Source organism: Camelus ferus, chromosome 20 (genome assembly GCF_009834535.1).
Source record: "Camelus ferus isolate YT-003-E chromosome 20, BCGSAC_Cfer_1.0, whole genome shotgun sequence".
Classification (NCBI taxonomy): Eukaryota; Metazoa; Chordata; class Mammalia; order Artiodactyla; family Camelidae; genus Camelus; species Camelus ferus.
The window spans coordinates 12,554,514-12,570,830 of NC_045715.1; the positions used below are offsets into that span (position 1 = coordinate 12,554,514).

A 16,317-nucleotide genomic window follows, 5' to 3' on the forward strand; every position below is an offset into this window, starting at 1 on the left:
AGATACATCATAGAAGGTCTAAGAAAGCCTCAGAATCATTAGCAGGGCTGATGGATGGTATTTGTCTCCCAAAGGCAGTTAATAAAGCCTGTAGGAGGTGACGGCTACTTCAAGTGCAATGACAATAACATGAAACTTCAAAGAATATGAAAAATCAAGGAAACATTATACCACCAAGTTCACAATAATCTTCCAGTAACCAACCTCCAAAAGTAGAAGATCTATAACTTACCTGATAAAGAATTTAAAATAGCTATTTTAACGCATGCCCACTATCTTGAATTTTTAATTTCTTACATGAAAATGAGCACAAATTGTAATTTATATTTACAAAATATTATAAGCTTATTTATCATTTATTGAATATTTACTATATGAAGCATAATCCTAGAAATGAAAGACACACTTTCTGCCCTTACTCACAATTTGATATGGCAGACATACAAGTAAACCAGTGCTTAAAATGTAGTAGGGTAAGGACTGTGGAAGGGCCTGTAAAAACCACCATGGGGAATATGCAAGTACCCTCGCAGACAAGTGGGAATCTGTTGCATTGCATTTCAGTAAGAATATTAACCTGGGTGTGTGGGGTGCTTAATGCAGGTTATCTTTATATGTTGGTCATCCCTAGGGGTACGTTCAGAGACTTACAGAAATGCTAAGTTAAAAAGTTTATTGGGCTATTCAATCCTTGGGGATTCATGGATGGGATTCAGTAGGACCGTACACACTAGGAGATGTGAAAATTTTTGTATTTATGTATATGTGAATCTTCTGAAGGGAGAGCTTATAGCTTGATCATATTCTTAAAAGGGTTTGTGATTTCCATAAGGATTAGAACCATTGCTCTAATGTGTAAGCTGATGGAGGAGGAAGATGAATTGATGAAGAGGTGATCTTGTGGTTAGAATTGCAATTGGGATTTCCCCATTAATTCAAAAATAATCTGTGGTAGATAATAGATTAAAAAGTATTTTAAAATTAAACCACACTTTGCATATACTAGAGTACCTCAGTAAAGATACTTATGTTGAACTATTTCATAAAGTAAAGAACGTAAGAAAAACATCTTTCTGTATTCATATGTTCTGGGTGTTGTGTATAACCCTCCTATTGAGAAGCCATGGCCACCCTACTGCTGTCGCCATGACTACTGCTCCAGTGAATTCTATTAGAAGTTATCATTGAGTTTGTGCTGACCATGTCCACAGGCTCTATGTATGTTTTTCTGATTTTCACAACAACTGTACATGGCAGTTATTGGAGATCAAGCCTCAGAGAGGTTAGGAAAGTGACTCTAGATGAGACAGGTAATACTCAGTGGGGCTAAGATTTGAATTCAACATTGACAGATTCAAAAGTCTTCTGAAAGCTTTTTTCATAGCATGATGATAATTTACTTGATGGTAATGTGGTTTAGTCAAGGTGTTTCTGATCTCAAATAACTGAAATAAATTTGAACTATCTTTAACAAAAAAGGAAAGTTTACTATGAGGACAAGGATTGTTTTAAGGAACTCAAAGAGAGGAAAGCAGCTGGCTTCTGGAAGAAACTGGAACTGAGAGCTGGAAAATCATTTTCTTTCTCTGACTCTTTATCTTCCCTCCTCTCTTGCACATCTGCTTTATTGTTCTCACTCTGGTTTTTTCTGCTGCTCATATAGATGATGGAATACGGTTACTGTACAGCTTCAGTCAAGCACAGAGATCATCTGTCCCTAAATCCAAATTCCAAATTCCTGGTAGAGGAAATCTGATTGGCTCTGCTTCAGACAGACATCCATTCTGGGTCCAATCAGCTCTAGCGAAGGAGGCAGAATTACATCAGCCAAACATGGCTGCTGTGGGATTTGGAGGCACCATCCTTTCCTGGTAGGAATGTCTGACTCTTGTCTTTTCTCTCTCATCTGGTTTGACTACAGCCGATTCTGGGTGCTCTAATTGTTACATGGAGAAGCCTAACAGTTTCCCCTCCAGGTTTGACCTGTGATTATAGCTCTTTGAAGAGAAAAGAAGACTAGGATAGGCTTGGCCATTGTGTTGTGATATCAGTGATCATCCCCATTTGAGGTACATCGTCATTGTCCCCTCAGTCTTACTCGTCATAGCTCAGTTCCCTTTACACAGACATACACACACTTACATAGGAGTATGGTTACAGTTTCTGCTCCAAAGAAACTTGCCTCCTTGGAACTTAACTTTTGCCTTAAGCTGCAATGGCAGCAATTCCACTGACTGCCAATATAAAGGGAATAAAACCCTCCTCCAACCTTCTGTCTTTACTGTCCCTTTAGTGATCATGTTAAGAGTCCCTTCCCCAATAGTCAGTACTTATCAAGAAGTGAGTCCAGTTACTCTCACTGGGCATAGTGAGAAGAATAAATCCACCTAGGGCTCTTAGGAACAGGTGGTGGTCACCAACTCCTTGCTCAGTTCAAACAGCTTCTCAGGAAGGAGGTCAGATCTCAGCACCCAGTTATACACATGTGTACTTTCTATACATTCTTCTGCAGCTGTAAAGAGAAACTCAAGGGGAAATGTTTATTGTTACATTTTTTTTGTAGATGACCCAAACTTGTGAATATTAAGTGTTCCAAAAGTTTGTTTGCAGGTCAGTGGTTTAGAACTTGGAACTCATTTTACTACGGAAACAATATGGTACTTGCTAGTTTAGGTTTCTAGCCAAACTATAAATGATCCTTTGGTCTACAGCAGAGCTGAAATGGTCTCCTTGCCCTAAAAATTAGAGTCTGGACTCTTCTATGTCTAAAGCCCTGAATTCACTAGCTTCCTAAATACTAACTCTCCTACATTTCTCTAAAGTTTGATGCTATCTGGACTTTCCATTTTTTTTCTCACTCTAAAGAAAGCAGAGAGAAACCATGGAGGTGTGTGGGTGGTTGATAGTTGTGGGTGCCAGGTATTGAAAGATGCAGTCGGACTAGATGGCAGAAAAGGGAGGGTAGGGTGGAGAGCAGTGAGTTGGACATCCTTAGTGACTCCCGTAGGAAAAACAGGGAAGTCTGGGGAGGAGGAGCAGAGAGGGAAGAATCATGAGTTGCAACATTTGATAAACAGGTATTGTCATTCGTTAGTCAATGCCTGTGTGTAAAATATTTATGAACTATTTTTTCTTATATGCAGTTGAGTTGTTCTTTCCCTTCGAGTAGCCTGTAGTAAAATTAATAATGAATTTTACAGTATTCCCCATTTGTTTAGCGGATTCCTGAGTTCACCTGCCTGGGGTGAGGCAGGATGACTGCATAGAAGTCCAGCCAGACAACGGGAAGGTGTGCGTGGCCGTGCTATGTAATCACTGTGTGCCTTCGTGGGGCTCTTGCATTCATGGCTTTAGCAGATGACTTCATCCCCTTTTTTGACTTGGACCCAGACAACTTCACATTCTCAGCGAAACAGATGAACAACAAGGGTGAAACAGGATCTTGTACTAAAATAGTCTTTGAGTTATACTCTTTGACCACTCACACTTCCAGGAAACTTGCCCTTTCCTTCTTGCAGAAGGTGATGCTGAGAAGTAACCTACTCAGAGTTGCTGAATTCTCTTCTCAATGTATGCTTCTTTGTTCTCGGTTGAGATTAGGCTTTTGCTAAGATTAGGAGTATTGCTGTCTAATTTGTTTTGGCACAACACCTGACTTTTTGCCTAAAGTAGGTGTTTAAAAAAAATAGAATGAAAAGTTTTACACCAACCTTCTGTTTCTGTCCTACTTCCAGAAAAGATCCTGATGGGTGGACAAGGGGGGCTTTATTCCACCTGTAAGTTGGTTTTGGGGAAGCAAGAGTGTTGGAACAGGAAATCACTTGACTTGGTTCTTCGTTCTAGTTCAAGTTATGCCGATAACTGCTTGTTTGACCCAAGGAAAGTCAGTTCATTTTTCAGTGCTCAGTTTTCTCATCTGTAATTGTACAACTTCAGTTGAAAGGTGGTTGTGTGTATTCAATGAGAGGATGTTTGTGAAGGCACTAAGTTGATGCCACATTGCTATAGCAACCTAGGTTTTGATTAGTTTTTAGAGGTTAGAACTATCCTTACTCTATAACAGAACAGTTTGTATCATAATATATTGTAGCAAGGATTAATTCATTTAAAGATTTATTTATAAACCTACGGTATTGTGCTCAATGCCTTTTACTCAGTCCTTCTAGGAGAGGGGTGATAATGTTCACTCCTTTGTCATTTCATCCTCCATTTTAGTTTCTTGAATGCAGTTTAAAATAAAGCATAGCATAGTTCAGGGCATGGTGTGGATCTCAGTGCCTCGGCTTACGTGGGGGCACTTACTGCTACCATGTTTTCTGATAAGTGGCGTAAGCTGTTGTGATATCAACATCTGGAGCAACTGGAACTGTTAAACTGAAACAATCAGCATGAACTGGGCAGGTGGCCACCCACGTTTACCGCATTCTTTTGAGGATGATGGTGTCTGATTTCTGCTCCTTCATTTCCAGTTTCAGTAGCTGTAGGCACGTACTGCAACATCTATGTTGTCCAAGGTCCTCTAGGAACCTGTGTAAAAATTGCAGATTAAAAAAGATTGGAATATGAAAACGAATATACGTATGTCTATGCGTGACTGCGACACTGCTGTATACCAGAAATGGACACATTGTAACTGATGGCACTTCAATTAAAAAAGAAGACTTGAATTTTTTTCTCAGGATTTTAGTAACTATGTAATAATACTGGTCAGTCTGAAAACTTTTGTCTCTGTTGGACAAAGAGGATATAATTTTGGATTGGTGGTTTTCCACATAACCACTGAAGAGAGTTTCAGCCTGTCTGTCTGCGTTAGGTCATAGGAAAGGAAGACAGAGTCTTGTCAAGGGCCCCCTATTCCCTGCTCACCTCATATCTGTTTGGTATGTTACTGTCTTACATGACTGAACAATTTATCTTTATTCCCTAATGCCTGTCAGAGCAGTCATAAAATACCCTTTTGGTCTTTACATAAAATTTGAAAGTTTTAACATGTCACTAATAAGCCTCTTTCGGTTTAAGAAAGCACTGGGTATTAACAACAATTAGGAATAAAGTTAGGATTGACTTTCTATGATTGTTGTTTGCTTCTATAGTAGCTTGAACAAGTTTAAAAATGAGTCATTTTAAAGTTTTTTTTTTAAATCAAATGCCTTGGCTGGAGCAATTTTTTCTGCCATCAGCACAGCTAATCTGTTGTCCATCTGTCTACCTGTGCCCATGCAATAGCTTTTTCCCAGCCTCCTCCTTGTTGGCTTTTCCCACTTCTACCCATTAAACTCTTCCTGTCCTGCAGGGCGGGGCTCCACAGCTGCCTTCCTGGATCCGGGTGGCACTGCTCTGACTGGTATATGTGACTCTCTTTTCCTACACTGCTTGAAGTCTTATGTTTTATTTATATTTGTATTACCAGCACCTAATAAAGAACCTGGTAGATAATAGGAGCTTAATAAATGTTTACTGAATGAAGGAATGGGTGCTCTAATAGAGTAAGAGCTCTGTACTAAGGAAGACCAGAGGATGCCCTCTAACAGGATGGGGGAGGAGGTAGGTGGAGGGAGGTGTCCCAGAAAAGATACATTTTGAGTGACATTTTGGGAGATGAAGAACTATTCATCAGGTGAAAAAGGTGGGGGAAGAATGACCTGGGCAAATAGAGAATCATTTGTGAAATGGAATTTGTGAATGAGATAAACAACAAGTTTCTACTGTATAGCACAGGGAACTATATTCAATATCTTGTAGTAACTTATGGTTAAAAAGAATTTGAAAATGAATATATGTATGTTCCTATATGACTGAAGTATTGTGTGTACACCAGAAATTGACACATTGTAAACTGACTTTACTTCAATAAAAAAATACATATATATTAAAAAAAAAAGAAATTCGGAGTGCCTGAAAATAGCTTAGCATGGCTGAAGCTTAGATGTAAAGTGAAAAGGGCAGAAGGTGAATCTAAAAAAGAAGGCGGGTTATATGTTACCTTGAATTTTGTGCCAATTAAATTATTTAGGTTATTAGTCAGAATTACCTTTGTGATGCATTGGTTGTATAATACAAGGTGGGATTAGATCTCATGAGGTCATTTGATTAATACTTAGGTAACAATTTAATTAATTCTTAGCTAACAATTATTTCAAAGTAAATGGATTGGTATATTGGCCCCTGTTTGAAACAAAAGTTTGCTGAAATCACAGCCTGCAATCTTAGAAGTTTTAATGGATTCTTCCTAACTTAGAGGTCAAAATACTGGAGTCTTAATTTAACCCTCAATGGATTATATCACGAGAGAACTCTATAGCCAAACTTATGTTTTTGTGAGCCTTTTCTGTATATCAGTTACTAACCAATTTAATAATGCAAGTAGATAAACAAATTATTTTCTATAATGATGACTTTTCTGAAGATTAAAAGAGATAATGTATGCAAAATGCTTAGTACTAAGTACCTTGCCTGGCACACAGTAGGTGCTCAAGAAGGTAATCTATTTCTTCCTCAAACTCACCAGGCCTGTGGAAGTTTCCACTTTACCTTTCTGAACTTTCAGGAGAAACTTTAAGAAAACAACACCCTGCTTCCAAGTGTATCTTTGCTGAAATAGCTGCTAATTCTTTTGTAAGACTTTGGAATTTCCTTGGTGATTTTAAACAAGATTTCCTCTCTTCAATGTGCTCATTGTCTGAGCCTTAGGTCACCAAGACTGATCTGATTTGAGCACAGAATCTTCAAAGCTTTGGTGGGACTAAATATTTTAACAGTTACTTGCATTTAAAATAGTTCTAGCCTCTTTCAACTCCTGATTTCAGTGAATCATGCTGAGGCACTCTTGACGTGCAAGGTAAATGTGTTTCTCTTGGATTTGTAGATGGACAGCAGGTCTGCCTGATGCTAAGGACTGCCCTATTGATAACGAGGAGGAATTGAGATGGCATGTTGAAAATGAACACTTAAGCGAGGTGCTTGCTGGGCACCATTCAGAAGTATTGCATGTCTTTGGTTTGTTTTGATTAAATTCCTAGGTGATACAATCATCTGGCTGTTAAAAATAATTAATTGCCTTGTTTTCTACCTCGAGCTGTGATGGTTCCAGATTTGCAAGTTAGAATTCTTTTGTAACATGAGCCATTGTTACTACTTGGAGTTAGCCTTCAGGTAAGCAGGGCAGGTTACCTGGTCACATCACCAAGTCACCTTTCAGGGAGCATTTCTTTGGAGATGTGCAACTTTCCAAACCCTAGTTACTAGAAATAGAATTAATAAGCTACTTTGGCCAAAAACAAGCAAAACTATAACAAATATAAAAAGTAGAGTTTTTTTAAGATCACATTCCCTCATCATAACCCAATTAAATTAGAAATTAATAATAAAACTATGATCCCCCCCCAAACCTCTTGGAAACTAAGAAATGCTCTCCCAGATAAACTTTTGATAAAAGAATAAATCAAAGAGAAAGCAATAAAAAATTACACTTTATATCTAAATCTTTAGGGCATAGCATATAACCAAAACTTTACTCAAAGGGAAACTTTTAACTATATATATATATATATATATATATATATATATATATATATATATATATATATATATATATATATATATATATATAAATTATTTATCTATGTATTTTTAATTTTTTGGGGGGGAGGCAATTAGGTTTTTATTTACTTATTTTTAATGGAGGTGCTGGGGATTGAACCCAGGACATTGTGCATGCTAGGCACACACTCTACCAGAGCTATAACTGCACATATAACTCATTATTTCTTTCAAACAAACTGCAATAGAAATAGAAATAATTGCCAAATTTTACAAATATTTTTTTCTACATTCACTAAATAGTTGAACCTACAACATTTTTGTGATGAAGCTGCTGTTGAATATAAAAAATCCTTCAGCATGCAGTATGAGTTTTCTCTTTTTGGAGTCCATTGTGAGTCAGATTTTAGAAATGTTTTGAGTCTTTGAAGAACTGCTTTGTAAATCAATGCCCGTGGATAGTATTGACTGTTTTTTGCAAAGAGTCTTCTAATTTTGGCTTGACTTTTGTTTGAAACCAGTTGGAAATTTTTAATCAAAGCTAACAGAGCAAGAAAAATATTCAGCTTTTGAAGCTGTACAAATTGCAGTTATGGAACACAAAGCTTGTAAATAGGAAGGCACTAGAATTTACCCTTAGAAATACAAGGTAGGAACTGAGCAAATTAAATAAGAACTCAAATGCGGTATACAGGATTTAATTTTGAAATTTTGTAGTTGCATGTGGAATATCTGGACTTGTGGGAAGAATCTTTTCGTAGAAGTACTATTGCTGATAGGAAAAATTTGTTTTTAATCAGAATTCAAAATAGATTGAAGACCTGTCATTTCAGGGTATCTAATTTTGGTGAAACTAAAAAGGATCATAAATAAATACAATTTAATTGATGTGTTTGGTTTGTATCAATATTTCTCAAAGGTGTTACATGCACAAACGCAGTGTCTTTATAAATGCTTTTCATGAGAGAACTTAGAAAAATACTCTATTTAGTAGAATTCTCATAATTAATTCATAAGAGAATTAAGAAAATACTCCATTTAGTAGAATTTTCTCTGAGCTTACTAGGTACTTGAGCACTCAGGAGAGTATCTTCTCAATTAAAAATATTAAGGTCTATAGAAAAGAGTAAATTGAAGGTGTCAATGATTTCATATTTTTCAACTATGAAATGTGCCTTTGAAGGAATTTTTATTTAAAAAAGATCATATTGATAATATAACATCCTTCATAGACAGAGCAATGACCCAGTATTAGTGACAAACTAATTAAAGTACTTGAATATCTGCCAAGAATAATTTTCCTTGTCATATTTTTAATATTAAGATAAGTAACATACAGAAGTTTTTAAAAATTAATAAATACAAACTTTTTTAAGTTTTATTTTTGAAAACAATTTTTGAATTGAACTATTTTCTCAGTCTACCAATATAATAAAACCAGTTATTTTGTCAATTAATGTATATTTTAAAAGTTATGCAGTTTTAATTGTTTATTAGCTGCTTCTTTTATTCTCAGAGTGTCCTGGTTCGAATAAAGAATTTTATGGTCATTCTGTCTTTAAAAGTCAGGTAATTGCAATGTTATTTAAACTTTTCCAGATCATAGAAAAAGACAAGGATCTCCCCAATTCACATTATAAAGCCAGTATACCTTTAATACCAGTATCAGACAATACAGTATGATCAAGAAGGTATTATTCCAGGAATGTAAATTTGGTTCAGTATCAGAAAACCCAGGCACCCAATCCATTATACCAAAATTTAAAAAGATAACATGATCATATAATAATTGCTAAAAAGTCATTTGGTAAAGTTTAGTACTATTCCTAACTAATAAAGCTCTTAAATAGAAGGACACTTTTTAGACATAATAAAGACTATTTGTGAAAAACTAACAACAAATTTCATTATAGATGGCAAAATACTAAAACCAATTAAATAAGGATCTCGATTAGAATGCCTATGAGCAGCATTTTTATTTATCATTATCTTTTATGTCCTAGAAAATGAAGTGAGACAACAAATTATATTGCTGACATATTTACTAGAAAAGAAGAGATAAAATCTTTTTCTCATGCTGATACGATATGACTGTATACAAACCCTCAAAAATGAGACTAAATTAAAAAAAAAACAGCCACTCTAGTAGAATTAATAAAATATTTGGGGAGATGGCAGGGATGCAAGATAAATGTATAAATTGAAAGCTTTTCCCTATTCTAGCAATAAGCACTAAGAAATGGGAGGAAATGCTTCCTTAAATAATATAATAAAACCATAAAAGTGTATAATATATACATTTCCAGTAATTCAAAAACACACTGACAACCTGGGTTTTTAAAAATTGTGTATGATGATCATAAAGTTTTATGTTGATAAATGCCCCATTGTAGCCCAGAAAAGTGTGAAAAATAAGAATGCTATAAAGTCACTATAATCAAAATAGTATTGGCCTAGAAATCAACAGATTGACTATTGTCAGAGAATACATTCAAAAATAGATAATTCAGAATAGATCATTCAAAATATAGAAAACTGAGTATTTGATACATGTTGCAGGGCAGTTCAGTGAGAAAATCCTGGATTACTTAATAAATTGTTCTGATGATAGGTAGTTCTCTGGATAAGCTGTAACAGGATTCATCATATACTATTTACAGATAATTCCTTGATGGATTAAAGACATTAAGCTCAAAAATCTCACAAGAGAATCTAGAGAAGCCCACATACACTGTCTAAAGCTTGGGAAACCTCTTTAATCAAGACTGGAACCCCCAAAAGCTATGTGAGAAAAGTCAGGCACATCAGAATATATACCATCAAAAACCATTTCATGGAAATAGTAACAAAATAAATCAATAGACGTCAGCTCTGTCTGGGAAAAGTCTTTGTAAAATATATTGCAGGCAAAATGTTAATGTCTATAATTTACAAAGAGCTCTTGTGAATAGACAGGGAAAGTATAAACTCTTCTAAAGCAAAATGGACAGAGAAAATGAATAGACAATTCCCAGAGCTAAGATAAGTGGCTTATGTGTCTGCGTGTATAGCATACGTCAGCGTGATGCAGTGAGCACAAAGAAAAATGTTTAGAAGACACCATAGGCTGTTAACATTGATACATGGGTGAATAAGGGGCTGATGAGAGTAGAAAATGAGAAAAATATTATGACACCCTTCTCACAGACTACTGCCAGACATATAAATAATTAGAGTGCTCCGTAAATTCCATGGTCGAGGAATAAAGAGAGAGCTGAGTTGGAGGAGGGAAGAAAGAGAGGCCTGTGTATCTGATTAGAGACACCCTGGGCAATAGATTATTAAAGATTATTTTCTTCACTGCTGACCTCATGAGATCATTAATTACCTACAGCTAGTGATGGTGACTTCCGTGAGATAGGTATAGTTATGCAGGTCAGGTGTAATGTGAGTTTAAAAATCATTGTGAGGCCTTTGGGAAAAGGCACATTGCAACAAAAGTAACATGACTTCAGTTATTGCTTATTTAAACTGATCTTCATATATTTAATCTGAATATGATTCCTTGCCAGAGGCCAAGGGGACTGAGAAAGATCCTCTTAGGGAACACTGATGTCTAAGAAGGACCTCTCTGAGATTTCTTTTGTTAGAAATGCAAGCATTGTGGTACAGAGGCTATGGGTTTTGCTACAATTGTTATTACCTAGAAAAGTCCCTAAGGGGTTCCTTGTGAGGACTGTGGCCATGTCCTCTGGGGGGATGTATTGAAACAACAGCAAACCCTCTTATGACCTTCTGAGGAGGATGTAGAGGACTTCAGGTGGCACATGGTAGATGTGGGAGGCAAACAGACTTTCCCAGTGAGGGAATTTTTTTTTTCCCCTCTTATAAAATAGTGTTGCATCCTTGCCTCTCAAGGTACCTGCACTGCTCCATCCAGCAATCATGCAGCCCGGGCATCCATGTCCTTCACTTTGGTTTCTGTGATCTGTTGCAGATGATAGTATTTGTTAGTTTTGTCTGACTTCTGGTTTCCAGGGGACTTTATAATTCACTTTTTTTCTGGAAGAGGTGGGAGATGAAGGAGAGGGAGAAGGCAGAAAAGAAGGGACTCAGCCATCTATATCATAGAGAAAACCTAAGTTTTTAAGGTGTGTTTCAAAATAAAAGTCCCACTCTGGAAAGTCAGCATTTATAATATTCCCACATATGGGTAATGTGGTCCTTGTAGATGGGACTCTTAATGCCAAGAATAAAATTCCTCATGATTTAAGCCAAGAAATAGTTTGACTTTTATTTCAGCTGAGTCCTTTTATCTATGTGGAATATATATGGATGCACAGGACTGGGTCCTCATTTTCTATAAACCAGTTGGTACTTTGGCTGGGATGACAATTTATGGGAACATTGGGGTTTTTTTTTCATTGCTTGTCTGATATGCAAGAATTTGGAGGAGATAATATTAGTAGAAAGACTCATGCAAAGTTTGCAAGCATAAGGATTCTCAAGACTATTTCATCTGACTCTTCGGTGGAGAATTTTAATTCAGGGCTAACGCAGTCATTTCTTCTAGTCAGGTGAATTTCTAGAGTGCTGAGTTCCATTTTCTCATCGGTCCGTAACCCTGGCTTGCTGGTGGAGTTATGTGTAGGATGTTAAGGGTCTCGTTCAGCTCTCTGCCTCGAGTTATGATGGGCTCTTGTGTGAAACAGTGGTGATGGCAGTTTTTCTTATTGGGACCCAGCTGGTTTTGACTCACTCTGTGAGATGCCGAGATGCTCTTGCATGTATGAAATAGAACCAAAATGACACTCCTCCAGCTTTTTGAAAACTTTTGTTATCAAGTTGGATGTAGCTGGGTGATCATTTCTAGGTCATATTTTGACTTTCTGTGTGGTTTGACCACCATGCCACCCCGAAGGAATCTCTGGCATAGTTTCTATCGTAGTCTTTTGTCATGTTCTCAGTCTCATTTTGTATTGTGTGTTATTTTTAGTTCTATACTCAATACCCTCAATAAATGTTGAGTTTATGTATAAGATGAGCATTGTTAGATACAACAGAAGAATGTGAATGAAATAGTAGCTGTTTGGAAATGAGAAATGGCCAAATTGTCAGTGGCAGAACACCATGACCTTTGCCTTAAATCTTTTCCTGTGGAGAGAGAATTGCACCTGTTGGAGAAGGTGGTTTCCCAATACTTGTGTTCTTTCACCTGATTTCTTGAAACTAAACAAATCATTAGAAACATTTTTAAAAATGTCTTAGTGCAAGATATAATTAAGATGTCAAGTCTAAGGTATGTGTTACCAACTTACATACCAAGGTAGAAAAGAGTGATTTTAGTAGCATCAGAATGAATCTTGATTTTTCTTTATATTAATTATAATAATTTTTTAAAAAAGAAATTCCATTTGTTGATTTCTTGCTTTTGTAGGACTGCAATGTATGTTATATATATGTGTGTGCATAGATATATATAATATATTACATATTACATAATATGTATTACATAAGTATCTTATACATATCTAGTAATTAGGTTTCTATATTTATTTTTTGGCTTCATAAGTATGCTTTAGATTTATTTTGGTCTTGCTTTTATATGACTTTAGGTATGTTACAAGTTAATACAATTCCTACGGTTTGGATTACTTAACCATTAATGTCAAGATTTTGTTTTCCTTTTCTTTAGGAAAGTCTGTAGTTGCGGTTAGGAAATTCTCTATTGTGATGAAGGTCAACATGACTGCAATCTCTGGTGAACAATTTGTAATAGCACGACTATCATTGCTCAGAAAGATGAAAAATATTTTTGTAGACTGTAGTGACTGGATTTTACTTCTCAGTCTGTGATATCAAATGTTACATTGACTTTTCTAGTCTAAAAGAAGCAGTTCCTTCTTAGGCTTATATGAGGGATCCTCTTTTACCTACCTTTAAAAAAAAAAAAACAAAATCCAAACTGGTGTTCCTTTGAATTCTCTTTTCTGATCATCTTCTCTTTTTTCTCTCCTTTTCCCTTCCTTCTAAGATGAATGACATTGACTGTATCAGGCCAGGTTGAACCTGTCCAGCTGAACAGGTTGTGTACTGCACAATTTCAGGAGGTGCCATTCACTGCCCCACCTTCAAGACTGGTATAGTGCCACCAGACACAAACTAGCTACTTTACAAACCTCTCACTGAGCCTCACAACTACCTATGAGATGAATATCATCATGCCTATTTTATGCATGAGTTTGGGTATGTTAAATAACTTGTTTAAGGTTACATAAAAATGAGTGGGTGATAAGAGTGTGTATTAGGTGGAAAGCCCCTTCTTCCCTCTTTGTAATCTCATCCACAGGCACCACCTAAATGATGGCAATTCCTAAAAGACCCTCTACCCCAGATCTCTCTGGACAAGTCTTCTATGTGTCCCAGAGACACTTAGGATCCTGCAGGATTTAAATTGAATCATCATTTTCCTGATGGCTACTTCTCCTTTATTCTCATTCTGAGTTAGTGGTGCCAGCAGCTTGAGCAGTTCTCTCTCCTTCATCCTCTACATCCAATCAGATATCAGGTCCCATCAGTTCTGTTTCAGAAATCTCTCTCCATTTGTTCATTTCCTTTCCATGCCCGTTGGCACTAAATTAGTCCAGGCCCTCATTCTTTTATTGTGAATGCATCTGCTCTGTCTGAATTTGAAAAGTGTCACCTAAAATCTGACATCTCTAGGCATTTGCTCTGGCTGTTGCCTTTGACTGGTTCACCTTTCTCCACCTTCCCTACTTGGCTACTTGAAGCCTCAGCTTTAAGTTACTTTCTCAGGGAAGCCTCCCATGGTTCTTTTCACCAACCCCCTTCCTTTAGTTAATTTTTTCTCTGTGGTCCTGTGTTCGTCTCTTGTATCACATATGTACACATTATAGTACCCTGATAATTTACTTGCTTGTCTGACTCCTTCCCTGGACTGAGAGCTCTTTGAGGACAGGGGCCGTGTCTAACTTATGTCTGTCTTCTCAGCATCTAGCCACTTGTCTGGAGGAGATCAATACATGCTTGCGAAAATGAATGCTCACTGTGGATTCATTAGGCAGATCTGAAAGAGTATTTTTTTAAATATGCAACTTGCATGTTTTATTTTATTATTATTTAAAGAAACTTGAAGTATAGTCAGATTCAATGTGTTCATTTTTGATTAAGATAGCTTTGTAATACAGTTTGAAATCAGGAAGTGTGATTCCTCCAGCTTTGTTCTTTCTCAAGAGTGCTTTGTCTATCTGGGGTCTTTTGTGGTTCTGTAAAAATTTTAGGATCGTTCTATTTCTGTGAAAAATGCCATTGAAATTTTGATAGAATTGCATTGAATCTGTAGATTGCTTTGGGTAGCATGGACATTCTAAGAATATTAATTCTTCTAACCCATGAGCATGGAATGTTTTTCCATTTATTTGTGTCTCTTCAGTTTCTTTCATCAGTGTCTTATGGTTTCAGTGTACAGGTCTTTAACCTCCTTGGTTAAATTTTATTTTTATTACAGATCTGAAAGAGTTGTTCACATAATACTACCACGTTCTACATGTTTATTTAGTCTTATTAAAATTTGCAGTTTTTATAAACTTGCATGGTTGAAAATAATTAATGCCAATATTATTTAATTATACAATATAATTTTTCTTCCCATTTGCTATTTGCAGCAGCATGATTATTGCTTAACCCACGTTTTCATTCATATTAGTTTCTTCCCTTATCCTGTTGACAAGAGATTATAAGAGATTATAATTTAATTGCATGGTAATTTAAAAAGTAGACTCTGTGTTGAACTTTGGTTTAAGGCACCAAAGTTTTATATTGACACTAATGAAAAAATTAACCTCTTAGAAGGTGCTTTGTTTATCTTTCCTGATTCCTGTCCATCAACAATCGTCACTACACTGAGAAAATACCTTGAGATTGATTATCCCAGAACCTAAGCTTCTGCTAAATTTGAAGTTAGGCATCCATGGGGTGGTTTTCATTAACATAAACCTTTTTCATCTAACACAGATTTAGGTCTAGTTCCAGCTTTGCCCCTGTCTGGTTCAAGCAAGCCACTTAAATCTCCCTGGACATTGGTTTCCTCATTTTTGAAATTAGGTGTTTGGACTAAACTAGCTAGAAGGGACTTTTCAAGCTCAAAGAGCCTTCAGTTCTATTATTTGGGGTCCCCACTGTGTGTTCTCTTACCGTCTTATCTCCCTTTCCTTCCCTTTCTCCCCCGCTCGTGGAATGGTCTTCCTGCCTGTCCTATGATCGTCCACAGAGATGCACTGTGTTCTTCAGCACTTGGCTTTGACCTTGAGGTTTTCTTCAACATGGCGAGCTGAGAAGCCGTTTGCTTGTGTCCTTTGGAACGGTGCCTACTGCTGATACTTCACTGGCATGCTCAGATCCCTTCCACAAAGGGCTGTGAGTCCCTTCATTTCAGGAAGCACATTCTTGACCGTGGTTGCAAAAGCAGAGTGAAGTGGCGGAGTGAGCACAGAAAATTCCCCGGTCAGAGCAACAGCCACGTATCTAAATTGCAGCTTTGAACAGATTTGGGATTGTGACTGTGACCCATGGGGGAAGGGGGTGGGTGTGAGGAGTGAGTAGGTATGTAATGTGTTGTAAACATCACACAGACACTAAGTGTCCAGGTTTTGGAGTGAGGAAGGGACATGGTGGTACCCCACAGCTTCTGGATGATTACTTTGTTACATTTTCTTTAACTGGACTACAACCTGTTAGGTTTCTAAGCAGTTCCCGCATAACTTGTTGACAAAGCACTTC

General features: G+C 36.7%; 1 protein-coding gene across 2 annotated transcripts in view; it reads left to right on the forward strand.

Annotated features, from left to right (window-relative positions):
* RNF144B (ring finger protein 144B) overlaps nucleotides 1-16,317 on the forward strand; it is a 133,855-nt gene that overhangs the window by 50,678 nt on the left and 66,860 nt on the right. The window lies entirely within an intron of this gene.